The 16,525-nt window shown below is 40.2% G+C and overlaps 1 protein-coding gene across 7 annotated transcripts in view; it reads right to left on the bottom strand.

Annotated features, from left to right (window-relative positions):
* Positions 1 to 10,005, bottom strand: part of NIPBL (NIPBL cohesin loading factor) — a 161,611-nt gene extending 151,606 nt beyond the window's left edge. For all 7 annotated transcript variants that reach the window (XM_075727004.1, XM_075727005.1, XM_075727006.1 and 4 more), the window contains exon 1: positions 9,933 to 10,005. The gene's annotated coding sequence lies outside the window, so the exon portion shown is untranslated. The remainder of the gene's footprint in view (positions 1 to 9,932) is intronic.
* Positions 10,006 to 16,525: the final 6,520 nt, after the last annotated feature.

Here is a 16,525-nt window from a genome sequence, read left to right as displayed (position 1 = left end):
ACTGTGTACTAGCCACCACCTCCAACCCTTCACTCAGAATCTCAGCAGGACAGAGGAAGAGCACTTGCTCAGGATATCAGACACACAGATTCTAAAATCCTCCTCAGTAGCAGGAGGTTCAAACATGCATTTGTCACTATCCATCAGAGCCTTTGACTGGCTCTAAGATTTTACGGGGTAGAGAGCATTCCCTTCTCCTCTTGTCAAAGGAGTACTACATCACAGTGCAAAGAAAATAAATTAGAACAGGGAAAAAGCCTGAAAGAGAGAATATGATTCTCAAATAAATTTATTTAAACTCTATTTCAGGAGGTTAAAATCTCTCCAATGTTTTCTATTGACTAACCAATATGGATCCCCTGCTCAGCACCACAGGAGTTATGAGTTCCATTTTGCATGCTCACACATCTCAAACTTTTGACTGACACTCAAGGGACGACCTGTTCAACAGCAGTATCACAACGAAGTCCCCTTCTGATGCCACTCCAATTCCTTTTTATGATGTAGAAATCAAGATTAAAAATTTTACTTACTGCACTGTGACAGCTGGTTTACAACGCAATGCTTAAAAAGATATTACAGTAAATGCATTTCCCTATGTTTAAATTTGTATAATTAAAAATGTTAAAGATCTGACTTTAAAAAAACCCTCTAAAACAGAACACTCAACACAGAAAAGTTGACGTCAACAAATACTCAAACATTACTTTTTCTGTGTATCAACTCAAAGCTTTCTAGACTTCTACCAGGAAATCCCACACCCCCAGGCTGAAAGATCAGATTTGCAAAGTCAATCAAAAGTTAATAAACGCCCCTTGCGCTCAAGAATTCTGACACAGTCCTTGGATTACATAATTCCCCTTCCACACCCGGGCCCAATCTTCATTCAGCTTACAGGAGGGATCTGCGCTGGAAATGAATCAGAGGCTATTTATAAGGCTGTAAGGTCTGTTGTATACACGACTCTCCAACTTCAAGTAAAAATGAAAGAGACGTATGAAGGGAAAGAGGCTGCAGATCAGATAGCAGGAAACAGAAAATGCCACTCTTGGGAATCTCATTCTATTTCTATAACTAATTGTAAATATTTCTGTGTTCCTTTTTTCCTGCATGCTCCAAAGCCTAATTTGAAGCTCTGATTAGTCATATTGTAACCAAAATTAACAAAATCTGTTCTAATATTATCACACACATTATGATGCAAAAAGAATTCAAGTTAATTTAAAAGTCGGGTCGTACAGTTGCTCCAGTTAGACTTCCAAAGTTACAAAGACCAACTTTTGCATCTCGGCTCCCAACTTGCATGATCACATACTCTCCTCAAAAACATTTAAAAAATAAGTACTCATGAAGCATTCCAACATTACAATACATGTCACAGAAAAGGCTGTGTGGAAATCAAGAATTCTATCTCTGGAGCAGGACTTAATGACGTGAAGTGATTAAAGCAAAGGACTACACATTGAGCACCAATAAGAAATCAAAATACTTAATCATAAAAGACAGGACTGAAAGCAATCTCAAGAGTCTATCCCTCTCCCCAAGGCAGAATCAACAATATCTAAGGCCAGTCCTAGGAGACATTAATATAACCTGTTGTGGTTTTAAAGAAAAAAAAAAACAAAACACCTCCATTAAGGAGGCTACATTCATTCCACACAGTCAGTGAAATAGGCATCGCTGTAAGAAAAAAAGTGATGACAGACTTAAAGACTACCACATTGCATGCACAAAGATGCCAAATGCAGACTACACAGGTAATCTAACTACAGAATTCACTGCTGTTTGCTCTTACAAGAAGTATTCCACATTTCTGATCTATTTTTTACTAAGTGATTTCCTCAGTTAAAAAAAAAAAAAAAAGACAATTCAAACAATGAATTCCTGTGTGTGAAATAATGCTTCTTTGCCCAGCCAATCCTTGTTTTGTGTTTCTGGCTTCTCAGGCAATTTGTTCTTCTTCCCTTCTCTGGCCTCTCTCAGTACATAATTCCCACCCACTCCCACCCCTGAACTGCTTCCCTTGACTGTACACCCAATTCCAAAGTACCCTTCTGTCTCGGCTTCTTGCTACAGCTGTTTCACAGCTCTTCCTGTATCTTTACTAAGAACACCTGTATCCATGCCACCAGCTCCTTTATCCAGTCCTCACAGTTCAGTCATTACTTCCTTAGAACTCCAACCTCCTACTCTCTTCCCAATTCCTGCCCTTCAAACTCCCCATCCTGTGTAAGTCTAGTTCCAGTCCACCACTCTTCTCCTCCATGTGTTCAACCATTCTAGCCACCCGCAACCTCAGTTCTTGTCTTTTCTACATTCAAACGAATCAGCACTGTGGATAAGCAGGGAATGGACACCAGAAAACTAAATGTACCACATCTCACTGCTTAGAACTGGACTTACTAGGAAAGTCCTGTTGTGTGTACAAATCTTTCAACATTAATGCCTACAATCAGAGAAGTCAGCTAATTTTTCAGACACTAATAACTTGCCCAATTTTTGGACAGGTTTTTGAATGGCAACAAAATGCACATCCCCAATGGAAAGAGTCACCTCACTCTCAAATTTTAAATTCCTTTCCCAAAGAATGGGGGTGTTCCAATTTCTTGAAGAAAAGGTCAGAAATCATTTTTAAACATCTTTTCTGTAGCATGACCCTTCGGAGCCAGTGAATTATTTTGGCTTTAAGCTTTATTAAAAGAATCAGTCAATAAAGAGCAGTCACCCAGCATAGAAGATTTCAGTCCAAATGCCTGAAGTTTAACAAAGTCAGAAGTAAACCAGTGCCTTCAAATAGTAAGGGTCAGGAAATTGAGAGGAGTCACTACCAGTCCTACCTACACAAGACAATGAGAGAGTAACACGCATTCTTAAAGTCAACTAGTAACTCTGTTAAGCAATGTTTCAATTCCCTGTAACTGCCAAATTTTAATAGGATACACTAAAGTTTTTCTATGTTACAGGTTATGCCTCAACATGAGTTTTTAAGGAAACTGCCAGGAAGAACCAATCCTCATTGAGCATGCTAGTAGAAGAAAATCCATTTCCCATTATTCAAAACAGAAAGAAAAAGAAAAGAAAAAAGGAAAACCTAGCATCCACACAGTAAAAAGCAATCGTGTCTCTGCAGTTTAAACTAGAAATTTAACAATCGTATCATCAGGCAGATTTTTAATTTTCCCTATTGAAGTTGAACTGATTTTAGATCTCCACAAAACACTGCCCATGAGTTCTCACCACAGCCTTATTAGAGTCTTACTGAAATGCTCCCAGCTTTTAGACTACAAAAAGCTGGTTCCAGATTATTTTTTTCTACAGGCACTAAGGCAGCTGCTGCATATAGTATCTGATGAGGGCTCTCTATATTTTTCCCCCCATCTTTAATATCCAGCAAGCATATCTGAAGAAAAAGAGAAAGCAACATATCTGAATGGAAAATAACATGCAAGAAAGAGGGACAGTCTCTATTAAAACCTAAGGCTTGAAAACAAAATTTCAGAGGCAAAGTAGTTGTGACCTCATCTTTTCTGAGTACCTGGTCAACACAGAGGAGAGACTGTTAACTCAAACATAAGAGATAGGGGTTGCACTATCACAGACGAGTTTACATTCAAGGAGCTTGATAAACTCTTATTATATTAAAAAAAAAGGAGAAAAAAGGTTAGTACTATAAACCCAAGCATTAAAATATTAAGAAAGGTCAGAATTATGGTTGCTTACACCTTCAATTTAGTCCCTTGTGCATTAAATGATCATATACTGTTTTTTGTTATTCACAGGATATCTGCCTCATATATGGCACATGACATATGTGTCACAAAACAAATCAGAGTTGCAGAGTAAAAAGAGGTGCCTTCTGTGGGACATTACACTTTTTTACTAAGGAATTTGAATAACATGTAATTAATAAATCAAACTGACTAAAACCAGTTTCCCATCCAAGACATCTTTTGGCTAGAAACTGCCACTTATAAAAATCAATTCTTGTTTGTTTTTTTTTTTAAAAACCCAAACGTTTAAAAAATTCCTCAAACTTATTTTCACAGAAAACTTCCATCACAAGTAAAGATAGAAAGAAAAAAAGGGAAAAAGCAAAGACTGAGCACTACTTATTCTACCTGTTCCATAATATACTCACAGCCTCTGGGCCCTGCCTAGAGCATATGCCATAAAAAGCCATATGGGGAGAAAAAAGCTCAAGAACTTCTCTCTGCCTGATACAGATTAGGCATTTGGACCTGGACTTCCTACATCCCAAAAGTAATGTTCTGTCTAGGAATGCACTTACTACACCTCAGAATGGTCTTGCTTTCCTAACAGAGCCGTACAGCAGCTGGACAACAGACTGACATCGCAATTAAATGGTCTGACCACTGGGCTGCAGAGGTTTCTGTTCAACCAGTTTACATCAACTGCAACGATTATCATTTCAAGAGGCAGAGTTTTATCCCTAACAGCCAATAACCAATGCTTAGAACACCCTCCAGGGTTGCTAGCTCCTGCTGAAAGTTAACAGAGTAACATTTTGGATCTCTGTGTCCAATATTGCAGGCAAGCCATTTAATTACTTGCGGGATTTGGGCTATTATCTCATTGTTGTCTCTGTTCTTCCTGATAAACTTTAAGAGATTTTGGTTTCTTCACAATATGGAGGGTGATTCTTTTTAATTTTTCAGGACAGGAAATCTATTCTTTTACAGCTGTTGGCAAGATCAAGACAGTTGAAACTTAATAGATGTTTAAGGCCATCAGCAAAAACCCATTCTATACTTCTTAGGGATCCAGCTTAAGAAACAATGAGCCTGATATGTTGAAATGCAGTGCACTCACAACCACAAATAAAGTCAAAGAAAACAATGTTATGAACTTACTAAGTGCTGTAAAGTCACTCTAAAAATCTGAAGAATAAAGCACGTCAAATTACACAAGATTTAGAAGCACTTTTAAAATTCACTATTTTGACTCCGTTTCCGTCTTCCATCTGTAAAATGGAAATAATATTTTACAGATGTGCAAGAAAAAAGTTCCCTAACGTTTGTGAAACACAGATATTTATTTTGAGGTAATTCCTACAAATTAACAGATGAAAACACTTCAGCATTCATGAAAGATTTGGACGTATACAGCAGGTAATAAGGCAGCAGGCCGCGCACTGAATGACAAAGAAAAACAAATACATGAACTAGGGTATAACGGTATACCAGTCAGCTGGCATTTCCCATGCACTCTATAAGGCATTGAATTGGGGCTGGAAGGGTAAGAGGGAATACAGTAATGTAGTTAAAGGCCCAACATATGGAGAAGGGGGCTGGATTATATTTGTTTCTGTAATTTTAGTCTGCTGTTCCCTTATCCAAGTCACTTACTTTGCAGCCTAACAGTTTTTGACACTGTTCCTCTGAAAAGCATTGCACATCTACACATATACACTGCTACAAAACCCAAAGTGCTTCAAATCAAACCAGAGCAATAATCTGAAAAAATTAAAATATCTACCCATATAAAGAATTTTGAGATCTCTGATTGGAAAACCACTGAAAACCAACTGATACAAATACTAAAGGCCATAGAAATGAACTTTTCTAGATTTTTTTTCTGACTTCAGCACGAAAAATGGTCTTTAATGTTTATGTTTTCTTAAAGTTATTTCTTTAAACCAAGTAGTCGAAAGTTGAAAGTAAGTACAGTATCAACAACCATGTTCAATTTGACTAGAAATCCTTTTAGTTTCTACATACAGTTGGGCCAAAATCCTTTCTCCCCTCTCTTTTGCTATTGATATTTTCCATAGTGAACAGTAGGGACAGGAAGTGAAACACAAATCATAGGTCCTGCACAATGTCCTCAAACAAAATTTCCTCACTCCTGGGGCGCAGCAGATGTCAATATAAAGCACTTCTCTCACATGTACTTTGGGGGCCAGGATCAGCTACTAAGAGTTAGCCTTGTAACACTAAGAAAATAAACACACAAATACAGATGAATTATATTAAAAGTTTTTAGAATACAAGCCTTTAACAACTGTCACTTCAAAAGGATTTCCTTTTTTGATTATTAAAAAGGATCATTATTCTACAGGGTTATTAGCAATACACAGGTATCACCAACTCCAAGCATTTCCTTGTAGGTATCTCTGTGCAACTGAGTGTTCGTTATTGCTGATGATTCAAAATCAGAAGCTAACCTAACCTGTACTGCTTCTAATAAGGGCATATGAAAAGCAAGATTTAAAATAAGCAGTATCATATTGAAATGGCCATTTTTTTCAAATGTTAAATATTTCTGGTGATGTATTTTGTTACACTAAATACCCACCCTAGCACTGGATGACCCACCTAATACCTACCAGGCACCAAAGTCTAAAGCTATCGCTACTCATATTTTTCCAATTAAGTATGCCCATAATTGTTGCCAAAGTGTCCAGACATTCATTATACACTCCTACAAAATAATTTCTAGAAAGCACAAATTTCTGAATTTGAAGACTTAATTTCTTTCCTAGGTCTAGACATTCAGAACAGAAGTATATTTTTTCTTTTTAGTTGCAGCAATTATCCACTAACTTTACATTTCTTGTGCAATATTTATGAAATGTTAATATAAATTCAATATCATGACTTTAACACTTTGTAATATAATATACACATAAAAGTATCACACTTGCCGCTGAACACACAGAAATTTGCAATAGAAAACTTGTTATAGCAATCCCTGGCTCAAATCAATTCACACTTTGACTATTTCTCATCTAGTATCCTTCAAAATGTAGTTTGATTATATTCTAGATGAATATATACATGAAACGTTTAGGATTAAGGCTGCATTACCTTAATCATCATACAAACACAACAAAAAAACCCCATCGTTGTATCCCAAGGAAACAACTATCTATTGCCTTGATTCTGCAAGAAGAGCCATATAAACATTAATGTATGTGGAATCTCAAACACACAATAAGGTTGCACAGTGGTACCTGTACTCATGTAGAACAGGGATCTGCAAAGTGGTTTAGTGATATAATTTTGCTTCTCTGGTCCTGTTCTGTTTCTCCTAAATCAAAATTTAAACATTTCAAATGTAAAAAATAAGTTATTTTACTGGTATGCCTGTTCCTATGTTGTTATTTTTAAAAAGCATAGAAATGGCTTTAAAAGACAGCAAAAGGCTTCAGGGAAAGATTTTTTTGCTGGAATAACTTCAGGTAAAATATTTAAGAAGTTGAGAGGTGAAAAAAAAAAACCCCAAACCTGTACACAGGAAACAAATTCAGAATGTACAAGGTAGTCAAAAGTACAAAATAAAAGACAAGAAGAAAGTATTTTCCTCTTTCAGTTAAAATGTGTTACAACTAAGATCGAGAATAATTAATTTTGTATTTCTACAACATGGATAAAATAACTACATCCTCCTTAAGCAGCTAGCTGTTGTGATAAACAGTGGACCAGTATAAATTCCTAACATTAGGGAAAAAGTAGTATGAAAGTGACGTAGCCCTACTTCACACCCACACTCTTAAATGCGCTAAAAAAATTTTCTGAGATAAAGGCATTTACAACTATGTAAACTGTGATAAAGCAACTAATTCAGGATTAATCACATACAGCTCAGAAGAACAAACCCAAAAAACTCATTACAAGTCACAAATAGACAGCATCTTAAATTTCCCTCTACAAACACACCTATTTTTCATACCAGAAAAGTACATACTTTCTGATTAAAAAAAAAAAAAAAAAAAAAGCGCCGTAAACACAACCCTGGCAAGATAAACTTGACAGGAACTACATAAACTACAGTAGCTCATTTCCTGCTCATATCTGGTATATTTAAAGCGAGCCTCCTTAAATGAAAAGTAAGTCATAGAAGTTCACTACTGTTAGCTTAGCAAACCCATTTTTGTTAAAACGAGAGCTGTTTGAAACACACGACGGAAGAAACGCTAGAGCTAATGTCGCTTCCTGATGATGAAAACTACCCAAGAACTACAACTACTTCTGCACAGTCCTTTCTTTCCTGTAAAGCAGAGTTACGCTCGGCTTCTACGCACGCTACGGCCCAGAAGAAAACAGCAATTCTGCTGCTACACACAGAGGCAGGGACAGTTGGAGACAACTAGTGCCTTCCTGTGCAATTCACAAAGTTTAAAAAGAAAAAGCTGCTTTTTCAAAGTGTAAATGGTTCCTCTCCACGCACGTAGGCCTGAGGCCCTGTTGCAAACAGTGTCTAACAGGACCAGGCAGCACAAAGACAGGAATGGGAGATTAGTGGGAGGGAGGGAGGCCGGGATTGGGGCTCAGCAGGATCTTCAGGCTTTTTAAAATTCAAACTGCTCCCTGACCAATACAAATCACGGACACGCTACTGACTACTACACGGATTTACAGCATTAAAAACACGCCTTCTACGTGACAGCTATATTAACTTCACCCCTTTAAACATGTATCAGGGCACTCGGAGGCACGATACCACAGTTTTATTGTAAGACTCTAAACACAATACACCAGAAAGTTACTCTATTAGAAACACTAACCACTTATTATTACAACAGATCTGCCTGAACAACTAAAAACCTGCTGAAAAATAGACAAATTATGTAATGTTGATACTTGTTGGCCATTTACAAATTTCCTTTCTGCATGCAAGATGAAACTTTGTATCTTAAAATTTCCCTCAATTATGTAATTTCTGTAGAAGTATTCCTATTCGTTCACAGGGTGCCTCTTTTGTATCTACCTCAATTTTTTAGTAACACTCTCAACTCTACCACACATAAGTCCAAGATTTACTTTACTGTAAATTAGCTACCATTTATTTATAAAGACCTGACACTTAATCAACAGTCATTTACAACACACATTTGACCTGTTAAAATGACACCTAATTACATATTCAAACATCATGGACACAAACAGCCAATAACAACCTCAGGATCTCAAAGTGATATGGCCTGACAAGAAAGGATCACACTTTTTAAGCATTCCTCACTTTTCACTTAATTAAATTTATGTTTGATTCTCAAGTACTTTGGGTAAGATCTCATCTTCACCTTGGTCCCTTAAATGTCATAAACGCAGCACTTTACACACGATCCCTCTCCCGTCTTCTGTTTGTTGTAAGCATAAAATAGTATTCCTGCTGAATTTAGTACATACTGCTGTAACACATACAGACACGGAGATTGTGTGGAGTACCTGACACAATATGCTTGCCTATCTGTGTTTCCTGGGTCTGCAGGTGTCCGTGTTGTGCCAGTCACCCCACAAGCGCTAGTTTTATGCTATAAATATACTAAGTGATTAATGCACTAATCAATCACTGTATTATTATAGAGATCAAAGCTCTGCACATTATAAATACATATGCATTCGAACTTTTGAATGTTCGGAACGCAGTTGGTAAGGAGGAGAAGGTAATAGCGAAGAGAGGGGGTATTTTTGTTCCTGGGAATCTACATTGTCTCTCCCTCCCTATTCCTCCACTCACTCCTTCCCCACTTCAGAGGGCTGTCTGCGCTGGGACCTTCCTTCCTTGCCCTGGTGAACTTGTAAATATGGCAAAGGATCAGCGCACATTTGCGGCTAATTGCATTGTTTCCTCCTCCTCCTGCTCCTCTCCGGGTTGAGGCCTGTCACCGAGAAGCCGCTTCGCCTTTCTAATCCCCGAGCTGGAGTAAAGGCGCTGGCCGGCGGGCCTGCGCTCTCCACCGGGCCTGGGCCTCCCGGCAGCCCGGGAGGAACCAATCTCCTCCGCGAAACCCGAGCGGGCAGGAAGGGGGGCCGCGAAATAAACACCTCCGGTTGCCACTTACTCCCCTCTACCCCGGATAACAGCTAATCCCCTCCGCTCCCGGCAGCGCTGGGCCGCCCGGGCTGGGAGGCCCGGCCCGCTGCTGGAGAGGGCAGGGAGGGGAAGGGGAGACAAGGAGGGGGGATTACCTGAGCAAATCGGCGTCTGAATCCAACGAGAATCCGAGAGAGAGGGAGAGAAATCCGCCCCCCTCCCTCCTCAGAGGAGCCGCCGCCGCCGCCGCCGCTGGGCCGCCGCCGCCGCCGCGGAGCAGGAGGAGGAGGGGAGATAATATAACAACAATAATCCGGGCCGGGAGGGGGGCTGGCTCCTCTTCCGTCTCCTCCTCAGTGCAGCGAACATGTAGAGCCGGGGGGTGAGCGGCCGAGACAAATCCCTTCCCCCTGAGCCTGCTTCACAACATCAACACGGGCCGGGCCGGGCCGGGCCGGGCCGGGCCGGGCGGCGCCGAAGCGGTTCCGAGGCACGCTCCGGGCCGCGGGGGAGCGGGGGGTGGCCGGGGGGGGCAGCGCTGCCGAGGGGCCGCCGCCGCCGCCGCTCCCTCTGTGTGCGCGAGTGCAGGAGGGCGGGGGAGGGGGCGGCCTGGGCACGGTGAGTCGGTACCGAGCGGGGGGGTAGGGGGAAGAGGAGGAGGAGGAGGAGGAGGAGGGGGGAAGGATCCTGTGTGTGTCTCTCTCGCTCCCTCTCAGAACAAAATGCCGACCGGAAGTGCAGCTGCAGGAATGACTCCCTCCACCGGCGCCAAACACCAACAGCCTCCCCCTTCCCTCCGCGGCCTCCCCCTCGCCCGCTGGCTCCCTCGCTCCACCAGCGCCGCTTCCGCCGCCGCCGCCGCCGCCGCCGCTCCCCGCCCAGCGCCGCCGCAGCTGGAGCGGCTCCCTCCGCCTCGCCTCGCCTCGCCTCGCCTCGCCTCGCCTCGCCTGGCGGCGGCGGGCACAGCTGAGTCTCCGCTGCGTGGCTGTCTCGCCCCTTCCCCACCCCTTCGCCTGCCGCCTGAGTTTCTCTTTCCTTTTTCCCCCCCTTGGGCTGTGCGGAACGAGACCGGAGTTTACGCTGAGGCCTGCGCCGAGAGGAAGCCAGCCGGCGATCTGTGAAGAACTGACCGTTGAAAAAAAAAAAAAAAAAAAACCAAACAAACAGACCACACGTTTGGGGTTTTGCCTCTCCTAAGGACGGTGGGGAGCAGCTCCCAAAATGCCGCCTCGCAGGAGGCAGAGCCAGAGCAGCGCCTCCGCACGAACCCGCCGAGGCGGCGGCGCCCCCCGGCCCGGCGCTGAGCCCCGTCCGCGCCCGGGGCCCGCCGGAGCCGCGCGGGGAGCGCTGCCGGGAGGGGAGCTCCGGGCGGGGAGCTCCGGGCGGACGCACCGAACCGGAGCGGCTGCTGAAAAGCACCTTTTGTGGACGCCGGCGGGGGAGAGTGCTGATGGTCAGGTGAAGGGTCCTTCGCCGGGGGTCGATGCTCCCCGCCGCCGCCAGATTTACTGGAAATAATTCTGACTGCGGGTCGCGAAGGGGCGCTTGGAGGAAGAGCATGTCCCAGCCTGAGAGATGTTCCGGTGGTCCTCTGTGCAGACCATACTGTCAGTAATCACAGCACAGGGTAACGGTGGAGAAGCGTTTTTATCCGACGAACTATGTCTTTTCGTACTCACGTCGTTCTGCTCCTCGGTACTCGGACAAAAATCCTCGATTTCTAGAGGAAGCCTTGCATGCCTGCGACTTCAGGATTCAGCCGTACAGCTGGACACAGCTGTAAATACCCTGTGACACATAAACACACCCTTTCAGCTCTGGATGGATATTATTTGTACCAAGGGATAATACCTTGCACCAATGCACCTGAATCTTTCCAGGTCTTAGGATTTCCTGAATAATGCTCTGTCTTTAATACAGATTCAAAATGCCTCTCTCGAGCTTAAACGACTATTAAATTCATAATGTCGGATGAATCAAAGTTCATTTTACAACTGTATGTATTTTTGTTTGAAAGTACAGAAATGAAGATGGCACTGGAGAATACGGTAATTCAGTACTGGAAACACTAATACCTAATGGGTACATACTCATGTAAGTTTAATGGAGACAGAGTAAACCGGGCTCTGGAAAAAATGTATTACGTACCTTTGTTCCAACTTAATATCAAAGGTCCCAATCCTATGATTGTTTATGCATTTACAACTTCAAGTTATCCATTTGAAATAAGGGGAAATAATTGGTGTAGTAAATGAAGTGTGTTCATAAGTCTTTGCGCTTAATACAATACAGTGCAACTTTGTAACTAAAGGGGGAAAATACTTAACTTCTCTTGGTAATAAACTGAAGTTTAATGGATTACCTATTTGGAGTTCACATACCCATACATATGTGGATGTATACAGCTATGAATTCACAGGAAAATGCGATTCTAAAATGACAGAGTTGGCCCAGGAATAGTAACTTTAATCTACTTCTAACTAATTGTTACCAGTTCATGTTGATGAAGTCTTTCTGTGATTTTAGTAATTTATTTATATAACAATTTTTTTTCTTAATTGGTGACTTGGGGTGTAAATAAAATGCACATACTGAAATTTTCCTTTTGAAATGCCAAATACGGTTTAGCCAGTACAAACATCATGGTAAGACACAACACCTATTTGACTGCTGTTCCAGTCAGAATTTTCCAGTGAGAATGTCACTGGACCATTTTATGCTTTTAAAATCCCATTCAACTAAAAGAAATTGTAGAAAGGGGTATTTCACCTGAGTACTATGATGTTATTAGGTGCACAAGAAAACAACTAATTTAAGTTATTAGTTGGTTTAGAAGGTGGTGGTGAGCAAATTGGGATTTTTTTTTTCCTTAAGGGAAATTAAATATTTTTTATTCCATTAGATATTACTGTAATCCACTTTTCAAAAGGAAAGATCAAATTCTTCAACTGCATGCAGACAAGTGGTTCCTTGTATTCCTGTTGTCTTCAAAGGTCCACTCACAGCACTTTACTGCATAATGGAGGCTTATGTTCCTAGAAAATGCTTTAGCATGCACAGGATTCATCTCGTTATGCCTGAAATGACCAGAAAAAGGGATAAATCAAGTATTTCAGAGTATTACCTGAAAACATAGGAGATACTTTAGACCTTATTTCTGTTCCAGGCCTTAGTCATGGGGTGGAGGTAGAGCTAATCTGTATGGGAGGAGCTATGCAGTCAGGCAACCACAACTGTGGCACACCAAGGAGCGTGTACTGCACTGAACAAAGCTGGTGGCAGTGCGGAGGAGGGCAAAGCTCTCTGAATTCCCCCGATAAATCCACGCCTATATAGTCCTGGAAATGAGCTGCAAGTTTCAGAGTAAAGCTTTAGAACCTAATCCTGCTCCCTTTGATGTCAAGGGAGAATGTGTCTTTTGCCCTAAACAAGTGACTGGGCACCCATAAATCTAAGCTATTTGCACAGTCAGTTATTCTGAGACTTGTTTCTTGTTCTTCAAAGACTATTTTAATGCAACTTTAAAAGGCAGGAATTAAAGATCTTCGTGCAGACAGTAGTGGTTTTAAAATGTATTTCTCAAGCTATTTTCACAAAGTATATGGTAAGTTGTAGGTACCTCTCTTGCTGCTGTTTACAACTGCATACTGAGATAAGCTTTCTAGATGCAAAGACAGCATGTGTGTGTACACTGTTGAAAATTTGCCCTCTTCATTGTGATATTAACTTCCCAGACAGCTACATGTTGTTATTCAGCTTCATAAATTATGGACAGCATGTAATATTACAGTGAAAATACACCTGGCACCAATGTTTTCTTAGAGATTGCTTGTTGTCATTTGATTTTTTTCCTACAGAATGAATGAAAAACGTATTGTGCTTTTCTATTATTGTCTCTTTAGGAGCTGATATAATATACAGGTACCTGTCATTTTAAGTTGTTAAGGGGATGCACAAACACTGTTATATTTTACCCTTTAGTAATTTGTAGGTAGTCTGTATTTCTGGGCAGATTTTTTAAATAAATGTGATGTGTCAGTAAAATAAAAATTAACATTATTATTGTATATTTTGTATATTTTTTCAATAATTGAAAAGAACTCTCCTATAAAATTTTGGGAGCTCATTATCTGAACGTAATATAGTAATGCAATCATTAGCTATCATCCTAAATTTAAGTATTCAATTTAGAGTCTGGTGTTAAGCCTGGACTACAACAGCGAGTATGAAGAATATAATAATGAATGCTGTATGACAAGTAATATAAAGTTAGGTTCTTTACGTTGACTTTAGTTCACAGGAGCAAATAATGGCACTACGTAATTAATTCACTGGGGAATATTCATTGTGAGAAGTAAGCAACCTATATATCAGATGAGGCCTTCAGTGGTACAGGTAAAATAAAAAGCCAAGGAAGCCTGCAGATTGGGGAGTAAAATATTTGTATAGTTACTTGCTCTAAGATTACAACTTGATGGTGACTACTGATTTTTTTTTTTTCCCCTGGTAAGCCAGATGGAGGTAATAATTTTTTTCCTTCTTCTAAACAAGAATTTATATGAAATTAAATAATACTTTTTCACTTTTTCTAAGTGACAAACTTGCACTATCTCTACAATGTTAAGAATGTGCTTCTGTTTGTATGAAGACACGATATGAATTCAATGGCAGATCTTTTAAAATGTGTACATAAAATGTATACATATACATAAAATGTAAACGGTTCTCTATGGAGGAAAAATGATGGAAGACAAAGCTCTAGTACTTTAATTTCAAAGTTACAGTGAGTTCTTATTATGCAAGGCACTAGGGATTCTGAATAAAGTTAAAAGACAGATCATGTAAAACATGTAACTTAGACTATGAAAAATATATGATAATAAAATACATTATATAACAGGAAAAGAGGTCAGTGATAGATTACTCTGCTGGACAAGTAGACTGTCCCAGTATTGTTACATTAGGGCCATAATAACAGACAACTAATTGTTGTTTTTGTAGGGAAACTAAATGATTGGTTACATAGTCATTGAAAGAAATCTGAAATCTGGCTGACGATGCTCTTAAGGCTCTTTTCTGTGGATTCACCGTTGCTGAACTTTAGAAAGGAAGCAGGTACCATTCTTGCTGTAACTTCTGTAACGTCTCACAAATTCTTCATTTTTCTTTTTTTCATTTTTAATTTGAGCCTTATATAATTCAATCCTCTCAAACGTCTTGTTTTGGACAGGGACTGGGAAAGCAACTTACTGTCATGTTTTATAACAGAGATATAGAATTGCATGTCAGTTACATAAGAAATCCTGTGCAATTTCATACAAGAGCTGTGAGGGACACTATGGATTATTTTGAGAGATAAAGATAAAAATATTCAGGCTTTCACACACACACACACACTTTTTAAGGTGTAAAGGTAAATCAATACAGCTTTATGGGCCAGCAAGTCAATGTGGACATTCATCTTCTGGCAAAGGACCTAAGTTAAAAATCAGCCTTAAGGACTGTTGTATTCTGCGCAAGCTGAAAGCCCTACTTCTATGGATTAAAGAAATCTGAGCACATCCTATCATGCTTAAAATGACTTGCCACTCTGTTTTTAATGAACTTTACAGTAAAAAGACTATTTAAGACAGAGATATGATTATCTAAATCATGTATGTCAAAAAAAGCTTCTTGGGCTTTGGCTTTTAAAAACTGCTTCTTTGAAAGCAGCACTTTTCCATTGTTCAGATACTGAAGTGTTAACTGTCTCAGCCAAAAAGGTTCAATGGCTACATATAAACTAAAAGGTTAAACATGCCTGGGACTGTTCTCTGGCATTGAGACTGTTGGCCACATAATGTTTCATGCCTATATTATTAAACCCCTTTATTCTTCAAAACAGGATAGTCACATGCATCTACTGCCTATTGGGAATGGTTCCTGACTCACGCTAACTCCCAAACCGTGCGCAGGAATTGTTTGGAAAAGCGCTAGCTGGCATGCTTTTAGCCTGTGCCAAGGTCTGTTCGAACACTTCAATACAGAACTTATAGACAAATGATTTCCAACGTCAGTGAATGTTTTGTGGTGGTTTCATTTTATAGACACACCTAAAGCAGTCTCCTTGGAGTGATTAGCCAAAAGGAAGGTAAGAGGGAACTGTGGTCCCTTACCTAGAGATAAATCACATTCATATTTCCAATTAATTCTTTATTGAAGCAATTCATCACCTAATTTTTTTTATCCAAAAACCTGACAAAAGAAATGTCCTGGTTGATTGAAATTTGGCTATTAAGATAGCTACTTGTTCACGTGAAGACATTCTAGAAAGTCCTATACAGCAGCTAAAACAGTAGATGTCCCTTTTTCTTTTAGACACTCTGTGGCCCTTATGAAAGGGTGTTGCAGTGAGAACAGGAACAGAAAACACACATTGCACAATAAAATGAAATAACCATAAGTAGCTTTTGCACTCCTTTCAATTATGACTGGTAACATCAATTTGTAATGAAAATAACTTCTAAAGTGTAATTTATTGATTTTAAAATAAGAATGGAAAAAGAGTAAGGATAAATAAAATATCATTGGGTAATTTCTGAATGCCAAGTATTCCTCTTAAAATTTCTTTTTAAAAAAAAAAAGTCCATTTTGTAACTGGACACATGTTGGCAATTTGCTTCTCAGTGTGGCCATAGGGACAAACATCAGTCCATCCACTTTGTCAGCACTTCAGAAGATGTGTGGGTGCTCCATTAGTGAGCCAGAA

This window comes from Pelecanus crispus, chromosome Z, assembly GCF_030463565.1.
Source record: "Pelecanus crispus isolate bPelCri1 chromosome Z, bPelCri1.pri, whole genome shotgun sequence".
NCBI lineage: Eukaryota > Metazoa > Chordata > Aves > Pelecaniformes > Pelecanidae > Pelecanus > Pelecanus crispus.
This window is presented reverse-complemented; position numbering and strand designations above follow the sequence as displayed.